The sequence below is a fragment of the Haliaeetus leucocephalus genome, unplaced genomic scaffold (assembly GCF_000737465.1).
Source record: "Haliaeetus leucocephalus isolate CR32 unplaced genomic scaffold, Haliaeetus_leucocephalus-4.0 Scaffold1, whole genome shotgun sequence".
In the NCBI taxonomy this organism is placed as follows: Eukaryota; Metazoa; Chordata; class Aves; order Accipitriformes; family Accipitridae; genus Haliaeetus; species Haliaeetus leucocephalus.
The window spans coordinates 20,865,756-20,878,627 of NW_010972437.1; the positions used below are offsets into that span (position 1 = coordinate 20,865,756).

Here is a 12,872-nt window from a genome sequence, read left to right on the forward strand (position 1 = left end):
GACCCAAAAGCCCTAAATCGCAGTGCGGTTTGCTTCTCCACACACACACACACACCACCCCGCCACGAAGCGAGGGGGTGCGGGGTAGCGCCGCCAGGAGTTGCGGCGCCCCACGCGTGAAAAGCTCCGCGGGAGGGGTGGGATCGCCGTGACACCCAGCGGTAACCGCCGGCGGGGCTTTCCCCTTTCCTCTGTTCCCCCAGTAATCCCCGGTGAAATGCGGTGCCGCGCTCTGGCATGAGCCCCGCCAGGAGGAGCGCTCCCCGGGGCACCGCCGCTTTTTGCCTTGGGCCGGAGATCGGGGTCGGGAAGAAAGGGCTGTCGCCGACTGTCGCCGCGGAACCGCCGCTCTCAGCGACGCCAGACGCCGGGCTTGGGACGGTACGGTCGCTTCGGGGCGCCGGGTCTCGCTGCGCGGCGGCGGTGGGCTTGCCGTGTCCGGGGTGGGGGGGGTTTCTTTCCCTCCCTGCCGAAAGCTGGGAAAAGGGCTTGTAGAAAGCGATGGTTTGCACCGCCGTGGGTTTCACGTCGTCTTCGGGGTGCGTGGTGGGGAGAGGGGGTCACTCCGAGGTGTAATGCAAGATCTTAAGCTGTTTGTTGGATTTTTTGTGTGTCTGGGGTTCCTCCCCCCCCCAGCAGAATCAGAGCCACGCTGAGCTTCTACTTTCCCACCCCGTGCGTGTTCTGATCTGTGTATTGCAAGATTTCTTACCTTATATTAAAACTGCTCTTGGACCACTAAATACTTTGTGAAAGCTTCCAGATTCGCGTGTTTGAGTTACTTGCTAGACTTTTAGAAGAAAGAGACAGATACTGTCTTTAATTACAAAGAAACAAGGAGAGGAGGAGGGTTTGGGGTTTTTTTTTTTGGTTTTGCTTTTTCTCTGTTTTAAGAAAATGAACTGAACCACAGCTGAAGGACAAGGACTTTTCAGCTCTTGTGCTTGGGATTGCCGGCGTATAGAAAGAAAACTTACAACTTTTTTCTTTTTTTTTTTTTTTTTTTTTAATGGCTCAAGAGCCCTAGAAACACTGTTTAGAAAAGCTTGCTTCCCAGATGAGAAACTAAGATAAAGCCACGCTGGCTGCAAGTTGAGGGGCAAGTTAAGAGTTAGACCTTGGGTGGACCACTCTCAGCATCCTGCGCTTGGCTGCTCTGGTAACCCTCCCTGTCAAGCTGGGAGGGTTTATGCAACAAACTGGGACTTTACACCGTGGCAGCTCAGGGTAGAGGCTGGGGTTTTGTTAGAGGAGCAAAGCGCCCAGCGGCGTCCTGACCAGTGTGTGAGGCTCTCCCTCAGCACAGGTAGCTGCAGCCCTTCCGCACCCATCAGCTGGCACTTTTCCACATCAGTCGCCTGATATTATGAAAGTGTAAAAATCTAAGCCACCAACTCCTTAGGTATCTTAAGTCATCTAAGTTCAGATCTTGGTAGCAGGCTTAAAGGGATGCTATTGACTGGAAACGTTCTATTTATGTCTTACCTGGAAACTGTTGTTCATACAGTAGTTGGTACTAAGAACAAGCACACCAACTCTGTAGTCATACCTGGATATAGATGTGCTTTCTGAATTTCCACTGTGAAATTATCCGGTTAGCTCAGGCCCTTTTTGCACAAGAAAGATGCATTTCGAAGGCCTAAAACTGCATGGGTCAGCTGTCATTATTTTTCTTTATGAAAGGTGTTTGTTGCTCTGAGTCTGTTAGGGGCATTGCAAAAATGGGGTCTCTTAAATTAGGAAAAACTAGAAGATAAGAGAGAGAGCAAGGGTGTGGCAAGGAAGTTATGAAGTAATCGGTTCAAAAAAACCACCTCTCGGTAGCATAGCTTTGGACTGCCTAATAGAGACAGGATTTCTTTCTACGTACTGGAGTCTGAAAATACAAAGCTGACAGTATCTCTTTAAAAATACTAGTGCATGTAGAAAAATAAGTGTTCTTCATATTATAGTTCTGCATCAATTTGTTTGACTTCCTTTGATTTTGATCCTCCATTCCAGGAGATATCCCATACAATTGAGCGCGTAGCCCAGATTGCAGAGGGCCAAACACCCCACCAGCATGACTCCCGAACCAGAGCAGCTGTACCAGGGTCAGAGCTGGCCCAGCATCTGTTTTCAGAAATTATGTGAAAGGCAGTTTCTATTTATTGAAGTTTTGGTGGTTTTTTTCACAAGCTCAAAATTTTTTGCAGAGGAACTAAGAATTACAGAAACAAAGCTTGCCTTATTTATGGGGGGAGTTTTTTGTATGTGTTGCGTTGGGTGTTTTTTTTTTTTTTCTTAAACTAGGACTGAGGCTAACAAAAAGGAGGAATAAAACTGTATCATCTGGTGATTAGAGAGGACTTCTTTCCTTCTCTCCACACACTTTTTGGCACTGAGAGAGACATGGCATTTGGGCACTGGAAGGAGGAGGATGAGCCCTGTACATAAGCTGGTGTTGTCATTGGCAAAGTAGTACAGGAGGGCAACATAAGGACAAGTGGATATAGGAAAAATGAATGTGATGAATCATTATTCTTGACATCATGCTGTGGTTCCTTAGAGCTGCTCTTTAAGCGCAGACAGGAACAGTGTCCGGTACCGGAGACCTGCATGGCCCTTTAGCTTGCACCATGTGCTACCAGTGGTGTTTCACTGTTGATACCTTCAGGGCAGAAACTCTACTGCCTTCTGCTCTTAATTCTGGAGAGCTCCTTGAGGAAAGCTGTTTGGCTTCATTCATTTCTGCCCTTTCCTTTTTAACTTCCCTCTTTGGGTGTGACCTATTTTTTGTGGCTGGGTTCAAGCCAAGAGCCTCCACCTACCTCCTGCAGTTACCAGCGTGGGCATCCCTGCTGACCTGTCGGGTGCAGGTGAGTCAATTCATTAGGATGAATCTGTCTGTCTAAACTATGAAAGTTTTAGGCTCCAGACTTCAACTGGACCAGTCTTAATTTGGTTTTGCCTGTTTGCTTTGCACTTCTCCAGCCATGCTGCCGCTCCTGGTGGCTCCTCGCTCCAGCCTCGCTCAGCCTTTGCAGCCTGCACGGGGCCTCTGGTGCGGTGTAGTGCCCCTACGCGCGGGAGCTGCCCTTGCCTCAGCGTTGTAACTTCTCCATGACCGCGCATCCCTTTATCTCTCTTACCTGCAGAGGTGGAGGCAGGAGGGGTTGCACCTCAGCATGGGAACATGCAGCCCTTGACACTTCTCCAGACTCTGGAGATGGAGAATATTAACATGAATGCCCAGGAACGAAGAGGGGAGTGTTTTTGCATGATGGCGGTGTTTGCATAAGCTTTTACTGTCATAAATAAGGAGATCAGGGTTGGGGGGACAGATTCAATATGGAAAATATGGAATTCATTTTCAGGCTTCCAAGACAGTACTATAGACAGGGCTGAGGAAGAGGAGTGGTGTTAAGATATGGAAATGTGCCTTGAAAGTGACCTTCCCAAGATCATCGATATTATTCTTGGTGTCTGAGGCACCCAAGTTTAATGAAGTATAAAGCAGAAGGGCTTGGGAGGATTTGGTCCAAGTGAAAACAGAATGAGCGTGGGACTGGCAGATGGGAGGAATGTTAGCCCACTCCTTGGTGGAGTTATTGCTTCTTTCTCCTGTTGTTGCCTACAGAGGGACTTGACAGAAGATACTTAGTGGGGAGGCGAGTACAGCCTTCCTGTTCTACTTGAATGTCACTGGCTGTATTTTTCTCCATGGGGAAACGAAGGTCCAGTGCTCCAGTAGGTCACATCCTGAGTGTTTGTATCCAATGTAAATCCAGAGCAAGCCCATCAACTTCAATAACATCTGCAATAAGCCACGACTGGCTCTTTCTGAAGAGAGGAGAAATGAACAGCTGTAACTTCAGATGCTGAATTTTTTGGCGTACTCATTTTTTTGAGATTTATGACTCTCTTATTCTCCATTTGAGAATGTAGTGGAGCAATTGCTGATCCATGCATGCATGTATATGCGAGAAAATGTCAGCAGAGGAGTAATACTTATGGAAGTCCTGCACAGAGATACGCCGAACTGGCCACCCGTTCTTAGATGATGAAATAATTATACAAAAATATGTCTCCTGAAATAATGATTGAGGGAGGAGGTGGGGGCAGGGTTGGGGGAGGTTAATGATATTTTTAAGTGGTTTGCTGTACTTACAGTACTTACAGTACTTATTACTGACTCTTCTGCTAGTTCTACTGCTTCAGACACTAATTCTTCAGTAAGTGGTGGTTAGCGCTTCACAGACATATAGGTTTCGTCAGAGACCAGTCCAATGGCTGGAGCTAGCGGAAGAGATGAGAATCCTGCTCCCAGGTACCTTCTCTGTCACAGGCTGCCCAAAGGCGGGTTGGCTAAGGTCAGCAACTCTTATAGTGAATCTGCCTCTCACTGAGCCTACTTTTCTTCTTTCTAAAATGGTCTGGTAGAAGTTTCTTCTTTGTTGGGAGCATGAACATAGTAAATGCTGAGATACTTCAGAAGGCATCTAAGTATCTGAGATACCCTGGGATTGCATTCCTCTTCTTGCTGCTTCGCTTCTGGCCAGAACTGACCTGCAGAATTGCTCAGTGCTTCTACAACTGAGGTTTCTTATTAATTTTTGGCTAAATCTTTTTTGCCTCAGAATTTGTTTACCATTGATGGGCTTGAGATTAAAATCTTGAACTACTTTCTTGTACTTTCTTCTACCACTACTACAGAGCAGCTTAAAAAGTGTGCTGATACCCCTTCGCCTTCTCCCAGATAACATAATTCCTGCCTTGCCTTCTTTTTCAGGTCTGCTTCTGGTAAGAATGTTGTAACAAGTATATAACTTTGTGCAGCGTGGTAAAAATGGTTTATTCTTTCTTCATCCCTCTCAGCCCTTCACTATCTAAGCCTTCTTTGTTGCTGCAAATTCCACATAGTTTCATACAAAGCCTCTCTTTCGGATGTACAACAGTCCTCATTCCCATATTAACTTGCTAAACCTACCTGAAGTGGGCGCTTCGTGTCATGGAGGGGAAAATCAATGTATTTTTGCAAAGGTGGGGGAAATGCCCCCACATGGTTTGCTGATCTCTGCTCTCTCTGTTTGGTTATTGCCAACTCTTGGCTGCCTCTGCCTAGTTCTTGGTCTAGAGATGAGTGTCACTGAGGACTTCCTGGGCACTATTTTGCATCTGAGTGGTGACTTGTCTGGCCCACCATGTTTGATCATTACCACTGGTTTATGTAGTGACTGTTGTTAGTCCACTGAAGACCAACCAGCTGCTCCAAGTCTCCATCTCCGGTGAAAACAAGTACAACTGCATCAGCCTGCAGCCAGATTACAATAAACCTGCTCCCTGGGCTGTGGGTTAACCCCGCTAAGTATCTCCTGGGGTCAGGTCCGTTACTCTTGTATGTGAAAATAAGTCTTGGTGTGCTTTCTGATTTACTGGAGTGTAAGTAAAGCAAGAAGGTCTTTCACTTACAGGCTCACTCATTGGCATATATTAGTAACGCTCATCAGCTTTTGACTGGAACTTTGATGGCATAATTACTCTAAAAGGGTAACATATTCAAAACTACCTGTGTGACTTTGGGAGTTAGATTCCTAAGAGTCTTAGTCATTATTTTAAACAAGAATCAGCTTTTTAAGCCACACATGCTCCTGGAAGTTTTAAGAAAAGGCTTCTGTTATCGTGTCTTTAAAATGATAGTTTCTAGGATGAGTGTGGCAGCTCTGCCACTCCGCTCATTTCAGATATTAAATAAGGATGTTGAAGAAATAATTAGAAAAATACCGTGGAAGATAGATTCTCATGGGTAGTCTTGCTAGAGAGGTCCAAGATGTAAAAATGTATACTCTTCAGTCACCTGACAGCAGGATGGATGTGAGCATGTATTTTCAGCTATGTCTTTAGGACGGCTGGGAGGAAGACTGATGCCTCAGCCGTCACTGTAGACAGAGTAAAACATACGTTTCTCCAGACATGATTTGGTGCACTGAGTTCAAACAACTTGTGACTGGAACTGTTCAGGTCACCAGGGCAAACATGGTTATCAGAAGAAATGAATAAACTAAGAAAACAGTCTTGCATACTCTACTATTTATGTTTGTGTAGGTAAGACTTAAATTTGCTGTCAATCTTGGGTTTCTTTTTGAGCGTGATGGATTAGTCTTGGTACTTGTGCAATTTTTAAAGCATTCCTCTAACACTTGTAATGCAAAATCCATTTCTTTCGTAACATACCTGTGAGATAGGGACCTACTATTTATCTCACTTGTACAGCTGGGGAACTGGAGCATTCTGTAAAGCTAAACGCAGCACACAGGATCACACAGGAAAGTCTGCAGCAGGACAGGCAGGAGGGTGCTGAAACTGGGTCTCAGTTCCCATGAAAACCACTGAGCTCTAGTCCATGCTCTTCCCATCAGGTTCCTCCTCTATGCTTCTGAGGCAGCTTGGGGCATTTCTGTGGCTGGGCAAGGTGGGGTTGCGCTTTTCTAAGGAGGAAAGCTCAAGCTTGGTGATGGAGGGAGGAAGATGATGTATGCCTGAGGGTAAGATGGGGAATGGGGAGCATCTCCCAGCTAGAGATGCCTCCACCATTTCTTCAGCGAGCCCAGCTTCCCTGATGCTGGCACAGGCTGCTTCATGGCAATTGAAACTCCATTCCTCTGGGCAAATCTCTGCTCCTCCTGTGCCCAGAGCCAGCACTGCTCTTTTTAATAAAGTTGACATGAGTGGCTGGGTTGATGATGAAGCCTCCTGCCCTGCCGCTGGCTCTGCATCTGCTGCCACTGTGCCATGTCCCTGTGCTGCCTGGGCTCCCTGATGGAGGAGAGCTGCCTTCGCTCCGTCCTGGCCTTGTGAGGGGCACCAGTGTTTTGGTTTTGGGGGAGGAAGCTGTCACAAAGCTAGCAGGAGGAGGTTTTGGGGAGGAATTTTTTGTTTTGGTTGCATGGTGAACAGTAACAATATGAGTTTTATTGCTCAGAATATATCCACATTTATGGGATGCTATATTTAAAAAGGAGAAAAAATGAGTCATGGGGAGCTATGCTAATGCTAAGTATTTATGTCTACCTCTTGTGAGGCTGAAGGCAGCGGGAGTTGAGCAATACTTTTGTGAAGTGTCTAGAGGATTTACGGATCAAACTAAAGCCCGCTGAAGTCAGCTGTAAGTCACGCTGTGCCTCTCTCGGGGCCCGTATCGTTTACCTTGTGCTGGTTACAGTGAAATACGCTTCTTGAAAAACCTGGGAGTGCTCAGTGCTGTCGACTTCCCCGGGCTCGGGCGGCAGCTCGCTGAGCCGCAGGTTGCAGCAGAGGTCTTACCCTGCCAGCGGTTACTGCTCCTCCGCTGGGAATCACCCCTCGGTCACAGCCAGGGGATGGATGTCCCTGTGCCTCCCAGGCCATGCCTACAGCACCACGGGAGCAGGGAGCAGGCAGAGCCTGGGCACGTCTCCGCTTCTGCCCTCTCCTCTACAAGAGCTGTGGTCCCAAAGAGAAGTAAGGTCAGGGGTCTGTGGCGGGACACGCTTATGGCACGTCTTGACGCTAATTCAGTTGGCTTGCACTTAATTATGAAGTGCAAGCGTTGGGGTTTGTTTGTTTGTTTTATTTAAAAGTTCCGTAATGAAATAGCCTTCTATTTGAGCGTGCCAGAGAATTCAGCTTTCCAGGTGCCTGCTTGCCAGCGTGGCTCAGCTCCAGTCACAGGTAGAAGGTCTGGGACTGGGATTTTCACTGCTGGGTGGGCCAAGAACAGAGGATGGAGATGGACTCGCTGTGAACAAACCCAGACAGCACGATGTGCCCGGAAAATGCAGATTTGGTAACAGCAAGGTGTTCTGCAGCTCCTCTGTTTTGCCCACTTATTTGAGAAGAGGAGTTTTCAAAGCGAGCAGAAGATAATTATTAAACTGAAATCTTCAGGTTTATCGGGCGTTTTGTTTTGTTGCTAGGTTTTTTTTAAAGAATTGGTCATATCAGGATGAAAATGTGCATGTTTAAGCTTCCTTCAGTATATTTTTGAGGGGTACGCTGGTAAAGAGAAAAGGCTGTAATAGTGTAAGGCTGGTTCTGGTTTGTGGAAACAAATACTTGCTCATCTTGCAAATGTAAGAGGGGTTGAAAAACTTTTGAATAGGGATCTGTTATTTGCCTTGCTGAAAGCACAAAGCTTAATGGTGAGTCCGATATACAATAGCTGGAACAAAACCCCACCCAACCCAAGTTAAAAGGATGTTAATGGACATTAGTGTAGTGGGAATCCCATCCGTTCTTTTCTTGAACTGGCCTTCCCACTGTAGCATGTCTCCAGGCACCCGGTCACTCCAAAAAAGCATTTAGAGGATTTTCTTCCGTAAGTTTGTGAGCTTGAGATATAAGCTCTTTACCAGTTGGTTGTTGTGACACAGAAAGACTCTAAAAAGGTATGAAATGACAAAAAGTAACAGGATGCAGATGGAATTTAATCTTTCAGGCACATCCAGACACTGTTATCAGGTCTGTCATCTGTACTTAACATACCCAGATGGCTCTTGAGTGGTCTGCATAGACAGCTGGCAATTTAGCAGAGATCATGATCTTCAGAAAATATGTAGCTAATGTCTTGTGTAAAACATGGTATGGAAGTATTAGTGCCACCAGTCTAAGTACAAGACTTGCTGGGTGGGGAACATCTATCTATAAAGTAGGACTCTTTGGGAAGAAGTTATTCGGTACCCAGCACTCAATCCCAGAGAGTCATGAAGGGCGTTCACACAGCTTGTGCTGTGGGGCGATGAACTGGGAAGGGGGGAATCACTGAAGGAATCCCTTTGGCTCAGTAGTGCTAGCAGCTGAGCTGCAGTTGCAGACTGGAGGTTGGTTTGATGGCTGCTGGCGTTTGGTGGGGACGAGAGTCCCCAGCTAACCTCAGAGGAGGAGGAGACATGCCCCAGTGCTCTGGGAAAACCCTGAGCTGTTGCGAATTGTTTTTGTGAAACAGTGTAAGGTCAAGTAATGCCATCGTAGCTCTCAGAGTAGCATGTGATGTTGCTGTTGAGGTACTCGCCTAGCCACAAGTCTATGTCTGACATAACCGTCCTTGGAGAACAAGGCGAGTATCGCCTGGGCCCATCCTGTGTGTGCCCTGCTTCACTTCCACCTGAAGAGACCTTGGTGGTAGCTGGTGAAGGATCGTAGCTCTGAATTAAAAGTCCGAAGGTTACGATGAACCGTAGCAATGAGGTGGACTTGAAAGAGTACTTGCAGCTCTTACCTCAGAAAATATTTTGTAGCTTAAGGGCAGAGCACTTGGAGAGAGCCTTCTCTGTTTCCTCCACATCCTGTGGATGCTTTCAAATTTGATCTGCAAACAGGCAAAATAGCAGGCATGAGGAGCTGAGTGGACCATTTGCTTTTCTTGAGGTTTGGTCTGGTCTGAAGAGATACCGAATGCTCTGTTAAAATGCTCTGCTGAGCATCGTTTCCTCTGTGCATTCTGCAAAATGGCTCTGTGCAGCACAGAGATACTGATAAGATGCTGCATCACCCCTGTCCTGTGAGCAGCAAGTAGTTTGTTACATGAGATTTACCTATGGAGTATTAAGTCCATCTTCAAAAGTTTGACTTGGACTGAATGGCTGTGGAGCATGAAAAGTCTTTCATGTTCATCAGCAAAGTTAGCTAAGGGGATATATAATTTCTTATTCTTTTTGCAATGCAGCAAGACTGTTTAATTAAGCATCTGGGATTTGAATTATTAAATAACAGAACAATTTCAATCTACTTTTCTGTTGGTAAAGATCTCCAGCAACCCATTTTTACTCCTTGGATTTTTAAATTATGAGCTTCAGAAACTCTTTGAACCTCGGGAGGACGACTTACTGCATCCGGGAGGGCAGAGAAATACAACTCTTATTCTAAGGTCTCCTGAGCACAGCAAGTTACTCCCTGTTGTTTACATACCAGCCTCACAAGAATATGTGAATAAATGTTAGGTTGTCGAAGCAAAGCAGCAAAATTGTGTTTTCAGGCATATCCTGCGTTGAAGCATCTATTTGGTTTTGTGCAGTGTAAGAATAAATCCTTTTGCTGCACAAAACACTGGGAGCAGTTCTCTTGATTTGGAGGCCAGATTGTCCCATCTGTTTTGGGGTAAAAAAAAATAGAGAAAAATAAGAGTAGCTGCAGTTTGCACGGGCTTGGGATGGCTCGCAGAGGTGGATGGGTGTAGCCAAGATGTGGGAAGGTACAAAGAGCAGTTGTCTAAGACGAAGTGGTGAAGGGTTGCTGAGCTTGGGTGGTGGGTGGAGGTCTGCCACCCTCACGGCAGGGAATGAGGAGCTGGGGAAGGAGGTGAGGCAGTGCCTGCTAGAGTCCATGGTGGGGGCAGAGGGGCAGGCAGCCCTGGGCAGGGTGTCCTCGCGGGCAGCGGGAGGTGAGGGACTTGCTGACAAAGCCGCTGGGCCCCAGCAAGCTCCCGAAATGTCTCCCAAGCTCAGGAGCGCTCCGGCTCCCCAAGCCCTCCTGACCCCAGGCTAACGTGCTCTCGCTCCTGATAGAGACCGGTGCACTTCAAAAGCCTTGTTGAGTGGAAGGGTGGGTGGACACGGTGGGTGGAGCCGATGACCAAAAATACCATTTCCCCTTCCTAAGGCTGGGCGTGTACCAAACTTGTGTCTCTGTGTGGTAGAAGAATATGAACCAAAAGTGCTGAGAGATGCAGTGGTTAAATTGAAACATGCTGTGGCAGGATGAAAGTAATCTTGTCCCTTACCAGCCCTTAATGCTTTGGGGCTTTTTTTTTTTTTTTTTTTCAAGTGGCTGCAATCCATGCCATCTCTATCTGTGCTTTTAATAGAGGTTTTTTTTTTATGCAGAAACATGTCAAGACACCATCAGGGTAAACCATCCCCTGTTGTGTTATACCTCACAAGGTCAAGATAAAACATAAGGATATCTACAGTTGTCTTTCTGTTCAAATTTTATTTTTGCAGTGTCCTTGAATGTACTGAAGCATGTGAAAAAGACCTCTATGTGGAGCAAATGTCCATTAGGGAGAGCCCAACAGTTCAAAGAAGGGCTAAATCCAAATTTCTTGCTCTTTCTGTGAGTCTGGTATGTAAAATATGACACAAATGAGAGATTCACCTGAGTTGCCAAGACTAAGGCTAGCATCTCTTTGCTTGGCGTTTAAAAGTAATGGAACTACACAGGCATAGGAATGGCATATGAGATCTACCATAACGCTCCGTCCCACCGTTTCTGAGAAAAGACCTTGATGTCTTGACTCCATTGTGACTTTGCAGCAGCATAGCTGTACTTCACAGCTGTGTGGTGGATGGAAGTTAAAAACAGATCTTCCCGGGCTCTGATGGCAGAGCCTAAACATTTCTATGAAACTACTCCACCAGCGTCTGTAGGGGGTTGAAACTCAGGAGAATATGAGCAAGGAAACCTGTTCAAACAGGAGAGCAGAGTAATTGAACCAAAACGATGCTCTGGAAGAGCTAATCAAGGACCAGGAATTCTTCTTTGAAAGTAGTTCTTCATTTGACCTCAATAATTTAGACTCGGAAAACTTTGTCCAGTTACTTTGGTTTGTTCAGTTCATGCGTGGTCTTACCTGTGAAACAACCCTTCCCATTGCCAAGGTAAAGCAGAAGTCCTGTACGCTTTTGGGAGCCAGTGCTCTGTACCACTGCAGGTACAACTGCACATAGTACCACTGGCATTTAAGGAAAAGTGAGTGTGTCCAGCCCCAGTAAATGATAAGCAATGTGGTGATACCGGTGTTTAGACAACCTTTTTTTATCCTCTTGTCCCATCAAAGGTCCTTATCCGCCCCTTTGCCAATACTGAGTGGTGTGTTTGCTGTCCACGATGCTGCGGGGAGGGAGGTCCTCGGTGGGTTGGCTGTAGCCCAGCACATCTCCTCATCCCTCTGGGACAGCATCTCTTTGGGGAATCCAACGTCACAGTTTCTGGAAATCTGTTAATGCCAGCCTGATCATTAGATGGAAAGCATCATCTTTGGCATGGGGCACTGGGAGGCTGAGTACCTTGAAGGCTGACTTCTGAAATCAGTGTAACCTTGTGTGGTGTGTTTCTTCCATGAATGGTAGAACTAGTTTATAGGGCAAAAGCAGAAGATGTTATTGTTTGGTGAAAGATGCTTTGTGGCAATGGCAGCAGAGGGTGTGCCTCTCCTTTTTCCTTTAACTGGGAAGAGACTCTGCTGTTGCTTTTTCTTTTCTTTTTTCTTTTTTTCCTAAATGGCAATTGATTTTTGAGGGGGGTTTATCTTTTCCTGAAGTTGTGAGTGAATTTCTGATGTGATTGCACAGAGGTAGTGACAGTTGGAGCCCTGCTGTTGCCTTGTTCATCGGAGGTGCTTCACGAGAGTGCAAAACACTTCTGAGGTATGATTTCCCATAGCATGCTAATCCAGTGAAGTGCTGTAGACTTGCTTGCTGGCACTGTTTAAATCCATAATGCAGCACCACCTGCCAAACCACGGGGCATAATGGAAGTGTTAATGAATGTACATATATACCCTCCCACGCAGCTGCAAGTTGAGTGACTTAAAAGTTGAGGCAGAGGGTTTAGACTGAGCATAGAAGGAACCAGGCTCAGGGTATCCTGATGCAGGTCAGTGCTGAAACTGGAGGGTGGGGGGTGGCCACAGGGGTCTAAAGTTGGGTCTGCTGACCCATAGGGTGCTTTCAAAGATGTGTTGATTTTCAGCTGCTGCTTTCTGATATATGGTATCATCCACTCGTGACACGTGAGAAGAAACTTAAGCATTCAACAGCAAAGTGCAGGTACTGAGCTGGGAGCCCGGTATGTCTTTTCTGAAGGGGTGTCCTCGTGGGATGCTTCTCTCCAGTGCTGGCAGGGTGAATGCACGCAAT

The 12,872-nt window shown here is 46.5% G+C and overlaps 1 protein-coding gene across 1 annotated transcript in view; it reads left to right on the top strand.

The window, feature by feature from the left end:
• Positions 1–338: 338 nt before the first annotated feature.
• The window catches only part of MRAS (muscle RAS oncogene homolog), a 40,981-nt gene continuing 28,447 nt past the window's right edge, over positions 339–12,872 (top strand). Inside the window, exon 1 of the mRNA XM_010568574.1 lies at positions 339–381. The gene's annotated coding sequence lies outside the window, so the exon portion shown is untranslated. The remainder of the gene's footprint in view (positions 382–12,872) is intronic.